Below are 14,938 nucleotides of genomic sequence, written 5' to 3' on the forward strand. Positions count from 1 at the left end.
CACAGGGGGGTGTAGACTACTAAATGGAGTCACCCATTCAGTTAACCCCATTGTCACTCCCTATGTGAAAGATTAAGGTATTGTCTTTCATAGAAGGTGTATGAATTTCAACTGGAATAGCCTGTTGAAAAGTTTACAGTAAAATTTTTGACAAATATACAAAAATATTTCCCTATAAAATGATACATTTAAGATATATTCCTTTTAATTTTGACCAGAATGAGGTAACATGAGGAAAGACAGCTTTTCTTTTCAGTATCTAAATCATGAATGTGCTATTCCAGTTGAAATACATTACCCCCTATGGAAGGAGAACAGGTTATTGGCGAGTTAAAAAATAGGCGAGTTAGAAAAAGGCGAGTTAAAATGGCGAGTTACCCCCTGCAGTGTTTTCCGGAAAGTCCATGTGGCGAAGTTAAAATGGCGAAGTTACCCCTGCAGTGTTTTCCGGAAAGTCCACACGGCGAAGTTGTGAATTTCCGGAAAGTCCACGAGGCGAGTTGTGAATTTCCGAAAGTCCACGCTGGCGAAGTTGTGAATTTCCGGAAAGTCCACATGGCGAAGTTGTGAATTTCCGGAAAGTCCATGTGGCGAGTTGTGAAAAATGCAGTTTTGGTCAAAATTCAAAAAATGATTATTTAAAAAATTGATACCATTAATGTATTCTTTGACTCATGTCCGTTCCATATTATACTTTATCATATAAATAGATATCAGCCTTGATTTTAAATACTGCAATCAATAGTTATTACAAATACCATTAATACTGTACAAATTTGCCTAGGCATTATGTGTTTTGACTTTGGCACATACAATTTGATTTTTTTTTCTGTGTGTGCAGTATGTCCTAACTAGTTTTTGATGGTAAAAACAAAAGGATTTCAGTATCAGTAGAATGCACAGTGACCGCCACTGATGTTGATGAAAATGTATTTGTATGATTTTTTATTTCAAGAGTAGTGAGATATGATTAGGTTTCTTTTATATAAGTGGTTGCTTGTATGTATATCCGATTATTCATGGTACAATCAATTGACTGATTATGTGTTGTGCCCCTTTGTGTTGTGTTTTTTTTAAAAAGTGTTTAAAAAGTTTTATGACTTTTATTTGTATAACTTTTTTGGATTTTATTTATACTAGAAGAAGAGGGCAGCCTATGCACAGGCGAGAGTAGCACTGTCTCTATATATTTTAAATTCCCAAGATCATTGCAAGCCCGAGAGAAATATATGATAAATGGAAACTGATTTTGCTGATTTTGGACTAGCAGCTTTAAAAAAAAACAGTACTTAATACACTGTGACATTTTTAATTCACTGTTGGAACTTATATTATAGTCTTGCTGTAACTCGCCACCGGGACTTCATAGTGTTACTGTAACTCGCCACTGGGACTTCATAGTGTTGCTGTAACTCGCCACTGGGACTTCATAGTGTTGCTGTAACTCGCCACTGGGACTTCATAGTGTTACTGTAACTCGCCACTGGGACTTCATAGTGTTGCTGTAACTCGCCACCGGGACTTCATAGTGTTACTGTAACTCGCCACTGGGACTTCATAGTGTTACCCATGGGAATATCTAAAAATAGCCTGACTCTGTGGGGGGTAACTCGCCTTTTTAACTCGCCTTTACCTAACTCGCTCATATTGTAACTCGCCTAAAACATGCTCTCCTATGGAAGACACAACATTAACCCTAACCAAACTAAATCTCACTAAAGCTCACTATTAAAACCATGCATTCCATGTGATGCGATGACACAATCAGCCTAAATCATATATATACCCAGGGAATCGCTGCCCGGGGCAGCGTAACCTCCATGGCTTCAGGTCGGTGATCTTCTGCTTGGCATGCGAGGAGTCCGGAGTTCGAATCCAGGGGGTACCAAGTGACTTCTTTGTTCATCATCTTTCCTTTTTCATTTCTTCTTTCTCTTCCGATAGCAAGAAAAACACAGGTTCTGTTAGGGTTAATGTTTGAAAACAGGGAGTGTGAAGCTCAACTGGAATAGCTGAATACCTGTTATCAGTGAATCTAATTGCCTGATTAAATCTCAAAATCGTGAAATTTATTTTAAAATCTCAACACCTCAGGCCTCGCTTTTCACAGGGTATTATGGTTCAAAAAAGTACATTAAATCATGTAAAATTCAAACTTTTTAAAGAAAAAAATGAAGTTCCCCTTGTGATCAAATCTACCAATTGCTTTAATGCTCTGCATGCTACCCACCAGCTTCAACATGAAAAGTGTTAAGATATTTTCTCAAAAATATCAAGAGCTATCTTAAGAATCACTGAACTTAATACTAGGCTTGTTTGTACTCATTTTAATGCATTTTTCATACTATATCCAAATATAGTCATATAAATTTACAATTGTGAAATTATTTAATTAAAAAAAAAATCTGAAACTTGTCTGCAGTCGACACCAGCGTGGAGAGAGTTTAATAAAAAGCTAATGTAACACTCCAATAAGTGGTTCATTTTATGCGTTTGAGTATAAAATCTATATGCATAGATACTGAAAGAAAATTACTTCTCTGATCCTTTGCTTGTGGTCATAATTTCTTACGCAAATTCGCCAAAAAAGTGCCATTATCTCGCGGAAATCCATTAAGATTTGGAGTCATAAACACAGGATTCTATACTCCCATGTGCATGCTATTGACCACTTATGACTTACCTAAATTTTCTTCTAAATCTTATTATCCACCTGTGTGTTTGGCATTTCATGTTTAAGTCTTGTAATGCATATTTTGTGTTTCTAGAATGATGATTGTCAAAATTAGACATTCGGTTTTTAAAAAAAATAGTATAGGTGTTTTATTTTGATGTAATAATTTTTTGTATTCATGGTATTGTAGGCCTACTGGTTGCTTGTCTGTGTGCAGTGGCATGGCCATGGGGGCAGCTGTCCCCCCTGTGAGAAGTCTTTCCCCCCCTCATGCATGGGGCATAGTCAGCCTTTTACTGTGGTGGGGTAAAGCCACATTTTCATTACCATTTGTCAATTTTTTGTCCGGGAGAGCAGCGTTTGGCCTGTAACTTTTTGGCCTGGCCGGTAACTTTTCTGACTGGCATCTAGTTGCCGGCCCAGCTGGCCGGTAACTTTTTAAGGTCAAGCCCGGCTGGCCTGTAACTTTTTGAGGCATATTTCGAACACTGGGGGGGGGGGAGCCAAGATTTCGTCTCCATTTGTCAATTTTTTGTCCCATTTTCAGTCATTTTACTCTTTGCCGTCCCCATTTTATTCCAGAAAATTTCTGTGTCTCTCCCTTCTCCCCCTGGCTACACTGCTGCCCTCTTGCCCTCCTCCCCCCTGTGGGATGGTGACCGTGTAGACTTCAAATGGAGTCACCCATTCAGGTAACCCCATTTGATACCTGGTATAAATCAAGATTTTTTTAATCATAATCTAACTTAATTGATCATAATAACAAGATTCACAATGGAGTTTCAACATGTAAAATATGTCCTGCCAGTTTGGGGAACCCCTTATTTGTGAGAAAATTAAAATTGATTAACTTACAAAGAATGGGGAAAGAGATCTTGAATTTTTGATGTGTGACACACATCTTCATCAGAAATAGTCCTGTGCTGTTGCAATGGATTTGCCTTTTTGTTGACCATTGGTGACTTTTGGTCCAAGGAGGGAAGCCATCCAGGTTACAGCCATATTGTAACATTTTCTAATGAGCTTGCACTCAATTTTGATAGAAATCTAGAAAGCTTGTAGTTGCCTGCTCCGCAGCTGACTGATGAATCGAACCCATGTTTTTTTTGCTATCGGAAGGTAAAGAACAAATGAAAAAGGAGAGAAGATGAACAAAGAAGTCACTGGGAACGACCCTCCAACCCCTCACATGCAACGCACAAGATCACCGACCTGTACCTACGGGGGTTTCGCTGGCATGGCCAGCGATTCCCTATGACTTAGGCTGATTGCGTCATCGCATCACATGGAATCCATGCATGCACAGTGCTTTTCATAGTGAGATTCAGTTCAGTTAGGGCTAATAATGTACTAATAACTAAGATACCCTACAAAAATCTAAGCGTAATATGCTGTATTTCTGACAAAATCTCAGATTTAATAATGAACCGTTGTATTTCCATCGGTTTAAGTTGTGATTGAAATATTAGTCGAATGCATATGTGATACCTAACACTGAACGCACGGTGGTCATAACACATCAAAAGAGCCAAACTCAGTCACAATAGACATAAATGGCACACATTGGCAACTGCACTGGTATTTAATGGCAATTTTCTTTGTTTTTCCTAATCTGTTCGGGTCAAAATTAAAACTGGACATATCCGATGGTGAAAACGAACATTTTTTGGAAAAGAAACGCAAATCCATTTTTATAGAAATGTTACAACATGGTTTTAAGTGCTGGAGGCCATCCAAAATCAAGAAAAAAATCATCAGAACTAAATTGTGGTCAAGGGCTGGAGTTGCCATCCTCAGTGGGATGCGCAAAGGGGGGGGGGCCACTTTTGTTGGTTATTTGGAGGAAATCAGTCATTTCCCCCGAAATGAGTGATTTTGCCCGCAGCTTACACTCCTAATCAGACTCCATTCGGGAGAACTGAACAACCTGCACCCCCCACTTTCAATGTGCTGCGCACACCACTGGCCATCCTTATACAATGCCTTTATTTGACCAAAAGTCGCCAATGTTCAACAAAAGGGCAAGTCCATCACGACGTCATATGATTTAATACTTTTGATGAAGATGCCTATCACACATCGAAAATTCAAGGTTATTTGAATTTTGTTGTAAGGTTATTTGAATTTTGTTGTGCTGAAAGTAAGTTTTGACTTTTAGAAGAAAACAAATTTATAGATATTACTTGTCGCACCTTCACATGTAAAAAATAGACATGAACACATTTCAAGTGACGACATAATTTATATTTTAATATAGTGTTACACAAACATTTTTGTGACAAAAAAATTTGAGCAATCGATTTGGATATTTATATAGGCTAATTGCTATTAACTACAGTGTCTAACACATCAATGAAATAAAAATCCCTCACTTTAAACTTATAACACTATAAATGTAATTTTTGATGATTGTAAAAATAGAGTTGCTGCAAAAAATGAAAGTGTTTTATGGAATAATGATACTAGTAAGCTCTGTAAAAAGCTTTCAGACAAGACATCACGTCTGAACGGTATAATGGAATTGTGAATCCCTGAAGAGAATGAAAGGACTAAGAAATAAGAAAAGTAAGAAACCAAAATCGTTAAAATATGCAAAGAAGGTTTCAGCATCTTAGTGCTATGTGATTGATATCTCATTGAATTCTCTCGTCCTTGAATATATTGTATTCTGTCTCAAGAACCGCTGTACCAATACTAGGCTTGTTTGTACTCATTTGAATGCATTTTTCATGCTGGTTCCAAATATGGTAATGAAAATGCAAAATTTAAAAATGTTTGACAATTTTATGAATTTTTTTGTCTAAATTTACTGTATTTGGTGCACTTGTAGAAAGGGTTATATAAAGATGGGGAGATAAGATTGTTTGGTCAGGATTTACAGATCTGAATTGAATAGCGAGTAATTAAACTTGTGCATTGTGTAAAAAGACAATTTAGCATAGGTCAAATCGTAGGAAAACTATTAAATTTTTAAGAGATGAATTATAAATGATATTGGCTATCTTTTATCTGTTTGAATATCCTTGAGCTTTTAAGGTTAAAAGGAATTTATTTTTGTGTGTGGGCTATTGATAATGCAAAAAGTAAGAGGTGTTTTTGTTCAAACTAAGACATTTCAATCTGCTTTTCAATGTGACGTCTACCATACCCCCGTGGAAGATTTAAGAAAAGTCTTTCACAGAGGGTGTATGTTTTTCAAATGGAATTGGGTAGGGTTAATTATTTTGACCCCAGACACCCGCTGTATATGGCGTTACCTATATCATCTACAACTGGAGTGAGTATTTCAAATGGAAGTTTCAGCGTATGGTGCCCATTTGGAACCAGCTCCCTAGTATTATCAGATCTACAAATTCTGTTGCTTCATTTAAGCACCAAGTTTTGGAGTTTTACCAGTCCAAATTTGCTCGCACCTTTGATGCAACTTCTGTTTGCACTTGGACCTCTTTTTGTAATTGTCCAAATTGCAGGCAAATGTAACTTACCTGCATTTTCCCCTCTAATTTATTTTTCCCTTCCCTTCTTTTTGGTTTTGGTGGGCGGTCTTAGAGGTGCCTGGCACCTGTTCGCTCCAGCCATTCACTGGACTTTTTAAAACAAATGTTCCTTTCATAATATTGTGTAATTTTTGATGTAACTTATGTGCAATATTATATATTTCTTGTAATTCTGTGCCAGTGATAAAGTGTAATAAATAAAAAAATAAAATAAAATAAATATACCCAATTGAATATTCTATTTGAAACCCATACTCCCTCTGTAAAAGATGTTAGCTAAATCTTACAGAGGGTTAGTGTGAAATTCCACCCCATGCGCATGATATTTTCTTAAGAGGTTAAAAAAAGGCCCAAAACTTTTTGTTTGATATATTATTGGCCGAGACGTTATTATTGGCTTCCTTGACTCATATCATATAAGATTAATATTAGCAGTTTTTTAATTAAATTATGATGGCTAAAACTTACAAAACATAGCTCCTGCCATCCCAACTTGCCAAAGGTTCATATTCATGTATTTCTTTCATTAAAATTCAGAGCATAAAAAATATAAATTATTTCACAAGACAATGCATACCAGCTGCGAAAAAAAAATATGCTGGTGCTGTATTGTTTTGTTATGCATATTATTAGGTTTGTCTTAATTAAATTAATTATAATATGGGAGTCATCAACTTGGTGAAGAGACAAAATGTGTTATCGTGTCAAATGCGCTGTTCCAGTTAAAGTTCATACACCCCCTATGGAAGACCACACCTTAATCTCTCACACAGGGAGTGTAGATTTCAAATGGAGTCACCCATTTAGGTAACCCCATTTGAAATTCACATTCCTTGTGTGGAAGATTAAGGTCATGGTCTTCCACAGGGGGTACATGGATTTTAACTAGAATGTCCAATGTTCTATAAACGATGCGATCAAGCAAAATCAGTTGGAACTCGGAAATACTGAATTTGAGATAAAGCCAACCACAGGAAATATTTCCTTTTGTTTCCTGCTGTTTTGGAAACTCTTTAATTGCTGATATTTTTGGAACTGGTTGCTCAATTTTAATGGGGTTTTCTGCAAAATGCAGCTTTGTAAATGTTTCTTACTATCCTATAAGAAACTGAAAATTTAATATTTCCTAGTTCTGACTGATTTTGCTTGATCGCATCACATATTAGTTTCAACATAGCTTATCTGGGTTATATCTGGCCATATCCCACTGCACTGTTGGTTGAACTGGTAGTTGGTACATTCCTCACAGTTGTTTGATGGTATGTAGAACTGCATTCATTTTAAAGCAAAGTTGAACACTGGTGGCGCTATTTATCTTAAAGTTTGTTTGCATCTGTACAGGGGGTAGACACTTGTATAATGGTATAAAAACATCATAAAAATGAGTAACTTATAGCAAGGGAATTTTCAAACTGCTTTTTATCATGAAATGAAAAAAATAATGCATGTTATTGGGCTAAATTAAATTTAAAATATATGTAAATAGTGCCCTCAATTTGAACACAAATATACAGTTTATGGAATAAGAATTACCAGAAAAAGATGAAAAATTTGATAAAGAAAGAAAATCTAAGTTAAATAGCTGAAAAATATATGTGTATATTAGTGTGATAGTTGTTGGTACAGTAAAGGTCTAGAATTGAACATTATGTAATGTTTTGTTAGAAACATTAATAAACAATCACATCATACAACCGTGTCCTCCATCCAGTGGCATCACCAGAGGAGGGGGTGGAAGTGGCTAGAGTCCTGACAAGGGGGCTCCCCTCTACCCCTCCCCTCCTCTGGCTATCCTCTTTGGTCAGCACACAAAGCAAATGGAGTCACCTGAATGGGTGACTCCATTTGAAATTCACATTCCCTGTGTGGGCGATTAAGGACAATAAGGTGATGTCTTCCATAGGGGGTGTATTGATTTTAACTGTAGCAGCCTAATTCAGCTGCAACCATGAAATTGACTTCAACGGTGATTCACACAGACAAAGGCTGCCAGTAGATAATTATGCATATGTATAAAGACTCTAATTAGCACACTATCAATAGGCCTACTTTTGAAAGCATATTCACTGTATGTTCAAAATGTGATTATATACAAATATAAAGATTTACCCAGAGGGCCACTCTTTTGAACCTACAAGTGTATTATTACATGCACATTACTGGTATTGAGTTCACACCCGAAATTCATGTCGTCCCATGATGCTATGCGGGAATTGTGCAAACATTAGCATCCAGATCCTTGCCAAAGTTTGTTCGGCTTATATAAGGCAGAAATTATTCGGCTTTTGTTACTGTGCATGACAATAAAGTCCCAACTCACACTCCCGTAAATTTGTATTGTGCAATGCTTGACTAGCGTAAGCATTGCGCCCAACTGCGCGCATGCCATTCTATATCAATACATGTGTGTTATGAATCTTATTTTTTCCGCCTTATATAAGCCAAACAAACTTTATACTGTGCATACTTTATAGGGGGGTCATTGCCTCCAAGAGGAGTGACCCCTTTTTTTAGGCCATTACCTATATATATATTTTTCCTAGTGGGGCTAGGATACAAGGCAAATATTAAGCAGGAGTCTGGCTTTTTTTTTTTTATCCCAATGCGTGTCAAGTTTTGGCTCTTGATGTGTCCAATATTTTACACTAAAAACTATAGGACTAGGGGTCATATTTGGGACCAGGAGCTCATTTTAGCTCCTGGTCCAAGCATACTTAACCCTAACCGTGGCAAGGTAGGACCGTGTATGTGTGTGGCACCCGAGGGGTTGGTGGTTCCAAACCGCACCTGAGAAAAACAGTTTTCTCTTCTTCATCTTTCTTTCTTACTTATTTTCTTCCCCCTCGGCAAAAAGCAACTGGGGCATTACGGTTAATATAAGGCTTGCTAGCAGGCCTGTACGCAGGTCCAAATTTTGTCCACTTTTCACAAAATCGCCCCTCCCCCTTGGAAAAAAGTCCACTTTTTCAAAATCAGCTCCCCCCCAAATGAAATCCTGCGTAAGGGCCTGCTTGCTAGGATAGCACATGCTATGTGCTGGGACTCTGAAACCCTGTATGTTTGTTTGATTGTTTCATGACTAAGGTCTTGATGGGTCCAGGCTCAAACAAAATGCTCCAAGTTTAAGAATGCTGGCCTATAATTATGGAAAGAGAAGTGACAAACAAATTTGAAGATAGAGAACAAGGAAAAGAAGTCCACTCCCAACAGTTGTGTGAAAAAATTTTCTGTCAGCCTTTGGATCAAGAGAAAGGAAATGCTTAATCCAATCTCAACTGCCACTTATATCTCAACAGTGCTCGCTTTTCGCAATTCAAGGGGTGTTGAGGTTTGGGTAAAATTATATTTCTGCTTTTCCACACTACCCCTATGGAAGATTTAGCCAACTTCTTCTACAGAGGGAGTATGTGTTACAAATAGAATACACAATTGGGTAAATTCCATTTGAAATACTCACTCCAGATATATAGGTAAAGCCATATACACAGGGAGTATGGGTTTTAAAATAATTGACCTCAGCCAATTCCATTTGAAAAACATACTCCCTCTGTGGTAGCCTTTTCTTAAACCTTTCACAGGGGTAGTGACAACAATGCATGATGGTATAGCATGATCGTCTGCTGTGACACTTGAAATGGCAACATTGTGCCTGGGTTGCCAATAATTATCAGCCCAAATCGCAGGTCAAATCTCCCAAAAGTCACCCACTTTTTTCTCTTTACCACTGATTTCTATCAGACAAGAAACTACTGAAAGCTAAATTACCCAATCACAAAAAGTTGCCCAATTTTTCTCTTAACCATTGGTCTCTATAGGACTGAAAATGGTAAAATATCATGTAAAAAGCTATAAAAGTCACCCCATTTGGGCTTCCAAATTGCGGGTTTGGCAACCCTGCAATGTGCCTAGTTCAGCATTGTTCAGTCAGTTAAATTACATCTATGTGATTCATGTATGCATCCATGTTTCACATACTGTCAAGAACTGTTTAAACAGGTATGAATATGTTATTTGAAGAAGAAAAAAAGTATTAAAAATCTATGCTTTTTGTGATTTTCTTTAGGGAAATATGTTTTCATTAATATGCATGATAAATAATGCATAAGTACAAGTTGTGTATACACTTGACGATGGAAGCGATACAAATTAGATTCGGTATAGAGTGGCTTGTAATGTATGGAAGTCGATTGTGTCACCCGCCTCTGTAGACCTTAAGGGCAATATAATGACTTGGACTTATTTGCATAGTTTTCTTTTGTCTATTTTGCATAACTTTTAAACTTGTTAAATGTTTTTGTTTTTTTTTGGTGAAAGTGAAAATTGCAGTGTGCTTATAAAATTTCACTCATAGTTTTATACATGTGGTTTTTGTTTTTAGGAATCTCTAATTATATTTTAAAATTCCTTTGTATTCTTGGTATTATAATGTTTTGTATGCTAGCCATAGGCTTCAACATAAAAAGTTCCAAGTAAAAGATATGTTCTTAAAATATCAAGTGATATCTTAAGAACCACTGAACCAATACTAGGCTTGTTTGTACTCATCTTAATGCATTTTTCATTCTGATTCCAAATACGGCCATGAAAATGTACAATTCTGAAATTTTTTAATTTTTAAAGAAAATTTGGTACTTGTCATCTGCAGTCAACACCAGTGTGGAGAGGGTTATGATCAGTGGTAGTATTAAAGTGCCATTTTCGACCTAATTAGCGCCCAGGTAGTCATAAGTCATCTGCTGAAGTGAGAGGGGTCAGTTCAGCCAGTTCAGGGCTATTCCAGTTGAAATCCATACACCCCTATGGAAGACCTTCATGGGTGTATTAAAGTTACCTGAATGAGTGATTCCATTTGAAATTTACACCCCCTGTGTGGGTGATTAAGGTCATGTCTTCCATAGGGGGTGTATGGATTTCAACTGAAATAGACCTATAGTGATGGTGATTACAGCTGTGGCACCCCATGCATAGGTCACCTGCTGAAGTGGGAGGGGGATAGTTCAGCCAGTTCAGGGCTATTCCAGTTGAAATCCATACACCCCTATGGAAGACCTTCATGGGATCAGTTACCTGAATGGGTGATTCCATTTGAAATATACACCCCGTGTGGGCGATTAATGTCATATCTTCCATAGGGGTATATGGATTTCAACTGGAATAGCCCTGTGCAGTGGTGAATAACCAGATTTAATCCAGAAAAGATATGTTCAGAATATATCACACAGTTGACATAGTAGCACATTTGTCTCTTCTTCATCAAGTTGATGACTTCCAGATTCTGTTTGAATTAATTAAGACAATTCTAAATGAATGCATAACGAACTTAAATTAAACACCGGCACCCAAATATTCAATTCTGCATGTGGTATACATTGACTTTAACTCATTGATTATACATTTTGAAACTGCATAAATGATTATTAACCCAAGGGTTGAGAACCAGAAAACTGTAACTCACTGTGACCAGCAGTCACCTTGTAAGTTTTAACTTAGCATGAAGATTGTGGGATTTTTGTGATGCTTATTACAGTAAACAAAATATTTATCATTAAGGATAATACTTAATAATTGTGTCAAAAACCTAGACTCCATAATGTGTATAGCACTATGTAGACTACTCTGTAGTCCACTTGCCCATTGTGCATACTCTGGATATTGCATTAAAAGCTTAAAACTCTTGATTTAATTAATTTGTGCACAATTGATAGATTTTCACATCTGATCTTTTCAGTCACCGTACTCCCTCTGTTTGTTAGCTTCCCAAGCGATTTTGAACTCGGGCTTTCGCGATTAATAAACTGGTAGATTCTAAAATCTGAATTGAATACCTGAGTGGAAGAAGGGCCCAAAAATGAGTTTATCATATTTTAAAAGACTTGTACCGTTGCCATTGTAACATATATCATTTCACATGTATGTTATAATGTATGTTCAGTACCAGTACTAAAGGTCCCCTGAAGATGAAAACAGTACGTCTCTTTTAAGATACTTTTTTTGAGATATTAACAAAAAAACACAATATTTGGAAAAGTTTAAAAAAACTTTTCCAAATATCATGTTTTTTGTTAATATCTCAAAAAAAGTGTTGATGGAGTTGGGCCCTTCTTCCACTCAGGTATTCAATTGTTCAGTATTGAAGTGCCAATATAATTATGACATTATGATATGTTGCATTCAATAATATAAGCCAACGTATACTTTACTTTTACTGTCACTAATATAATTATATATAAACTTTTTCATAACAATTTTATACTAGTATTTCAACTGAATGCTTTCATCATGATTAATAACATGTTTTTTATTTATCAAAAATCGACTATGGCATAGTCTAAGCACTATGGTGACTTTTAACAAACCACACTGCTATCTAAACTCATCAAAATCCAACTTGGCCAAGACTAGGTATATTTGAACTTACATGAAAGCATATGTGATGCGATCAAGCAAAATCAGTCGGAACTCAGAAATACTGATTTTGAGATATAGCCAAACAAAGGAAATATTTCCTTTTGTTTCCTCCTGTTTTGGAAACTCTTTAATTGCTCATATCTTTGGAACTGGTTGCTCATTTTCAATGGGGGTTTCTGCAAAATGCATCTTTGTAAATGCTTTTTACTATTTCAGAAGAAACTGAAAATTTAATATTTCTGAGTTCCGACTGATTTTGCTTGATCGCATCACATAATTTCTTCACATACACTTCACATACATTCACAGTCATTTAAATTCACAATTTTTCCAACATTTTGTGGTAAATTAAAAAGAAAAAGTGTAATTAAATACTGCGAGTGAGAGTGTAACATCTATATAATAATACGCTATTCTCTGTCTGTAGATCTGTTTGTCTGTCTGTCTGTGACTGCTAATGTGAGGCCGCCGTGGGTCGTACGGGCTCAAACTTGGTGGGTGGGTGCAGCTTGGTATGAGACAGAACGAGTTTATATTTTTAAGGTCAAAGGTCAAGGACGGGGTCAAGTTCAATTGAAGTCTTAATTTCAAATACTTTCAATGGCAAATCTAGCCATGCCATTGTGTTGACCTTGGACTAACAAACAAATGTTTCCACGGTGACCTTTTTGTCAGACCAACGGTTAAGAGGTCAAAGGTCAAGAAAGGTAAAAATTTCAAACTGCCCATATGAAGCTCAAACTTGGTGGGTGGATGGAACTTGGAATAACAAATAAAAGTTTCCACGATGACCTTTTTGTCAGACCTACGGTTAAGAGGTCATAGGTCAAGAAAGGTAACAAATTCAAATTGCTCCTATGGAGCTCAAACTTGGTGGGTGTGTGGACCTTGGACTAACAAACAAAAGTTTCCACGGTGACCTTTTCGTCATACCTACGGTTAAGAGGTCATAGGTCAAGAAAGGTAACAATTTCAAATTGTTCCCATTGAGCTCAAACTTGGTGGGTGGGTGGACCTTGGACTAACAAACAGAAGTTTCCACGGTGATCTTTTCGTCAGACCTACGGTTAAGAGGTCATAGGTCAAGAAATGTCAAACTTTTCAATTGTCCCTATGGATCTCAAACTTGGTAGGTGGGTCGACCTTGGACTAATAAACAAAAGTTTCCACGGTGACCTTTTCGTCAGACCTACGGTTAAGAGGTCATAGGTCAAGAAAGGTCAAAATTTCAAATTGCACCTCTGGAACTCAAACTTGGTGGGTGGGTGGACCTTGGACTAACAAACAAAAGATTCCACGGTGATCTTTTCTTCAGACCTACGGTTAAGAGGTCAAAGGTCAAAAAGGTAACAATTTCAAATTACCTCATGGAGCTCAAACTTGGTCGGTGAGTGTAACTTTGGCCAAGGAAGCCCAGGTTTGTGTTTGTTAGGTCATCCATGGTCAACGATTTTGAGATCTGCAAAAGCCAATAACTATGACAGCCGAGAACCATGAAATACGGGTAACCGCCTATCTATATAATAACACGCTATTCTCTGTCTCTCTGTCCCTCTGTCTCTCTGTCTGTTTGTCTGTCTGTGACTGCTAATGTGAGGCCACCGCAGGTCATACGGGCTCAAACTTGGTGGGTGGGTGCAGCTTGGTATGAGGAAGAACGAGTTTATATTTTTAAGGTCAAAGGTCAAGGACGGGGTCAAGTTCAATTGAAGTCTAATTTCAAAGGCCACCGAGGTCATACGGGCTCAAACTTGGTGGGTGGGTGCAGCTTGGTATGAGGAAGAACGAGTTTATATTTTTTAAGGTCAAAGGTCAAGGACGGGGTCAAGTTCAATTGAAGTCTAATTTCAAATACTTTAAATGGCAAATCTAGCCGTCAAAGGTCAAGGACGGGGTCAAGTTCAATTGAAGTCTAATTTCAAATACTTTAAATGGCAAATCTAGCCATGCCATTGTGTTGACCTTGGACTATTAAACAAAAGTTTCCACAGTGACCTTTTCGTCAGACCAACGGTTAAGAGGTCAAAGGTCAAGAAAGGTAAAAATTTTAAACTGCCCCTATGAAGCTCAAACTTGGTGGGTGGATGGAACTTGGAATAACAAATAAAAGTTTCCACGATGACCTTTTTGTCAGACCTACGGTTAAGAGGTCATAGGTCAAGAAAGGTAACAATTTCAAATTGCCCCTATGGAGCTCAAACTTGGTGTGGGTGGACCTTGGACTAACAAACAAAAGTTTCCACGGTGACCTTTTCGTCATACCTACGGTTAAGAGGTCACAGGTCAAGAAAGGTAACAAATTCAAATTGCTCCTATGGAGCTCAAACTTGGTGGGTGGGTGGACCTTGGACTAACAAAC

This window comes from Amphiura filiformis, chromosome 2, assembly GCF_039555335.1.
Source record: "Amphiura filiformis chromosome 2, Afil_fr2py, whole genome shotgun sequence".
Lineage (NCBI taxonomy): Eukaryota > Metazoa > Echinodermata > Ophiuroidea > Amphilepidida > Amphiuridae > Amphiura > Amphiura filiformis.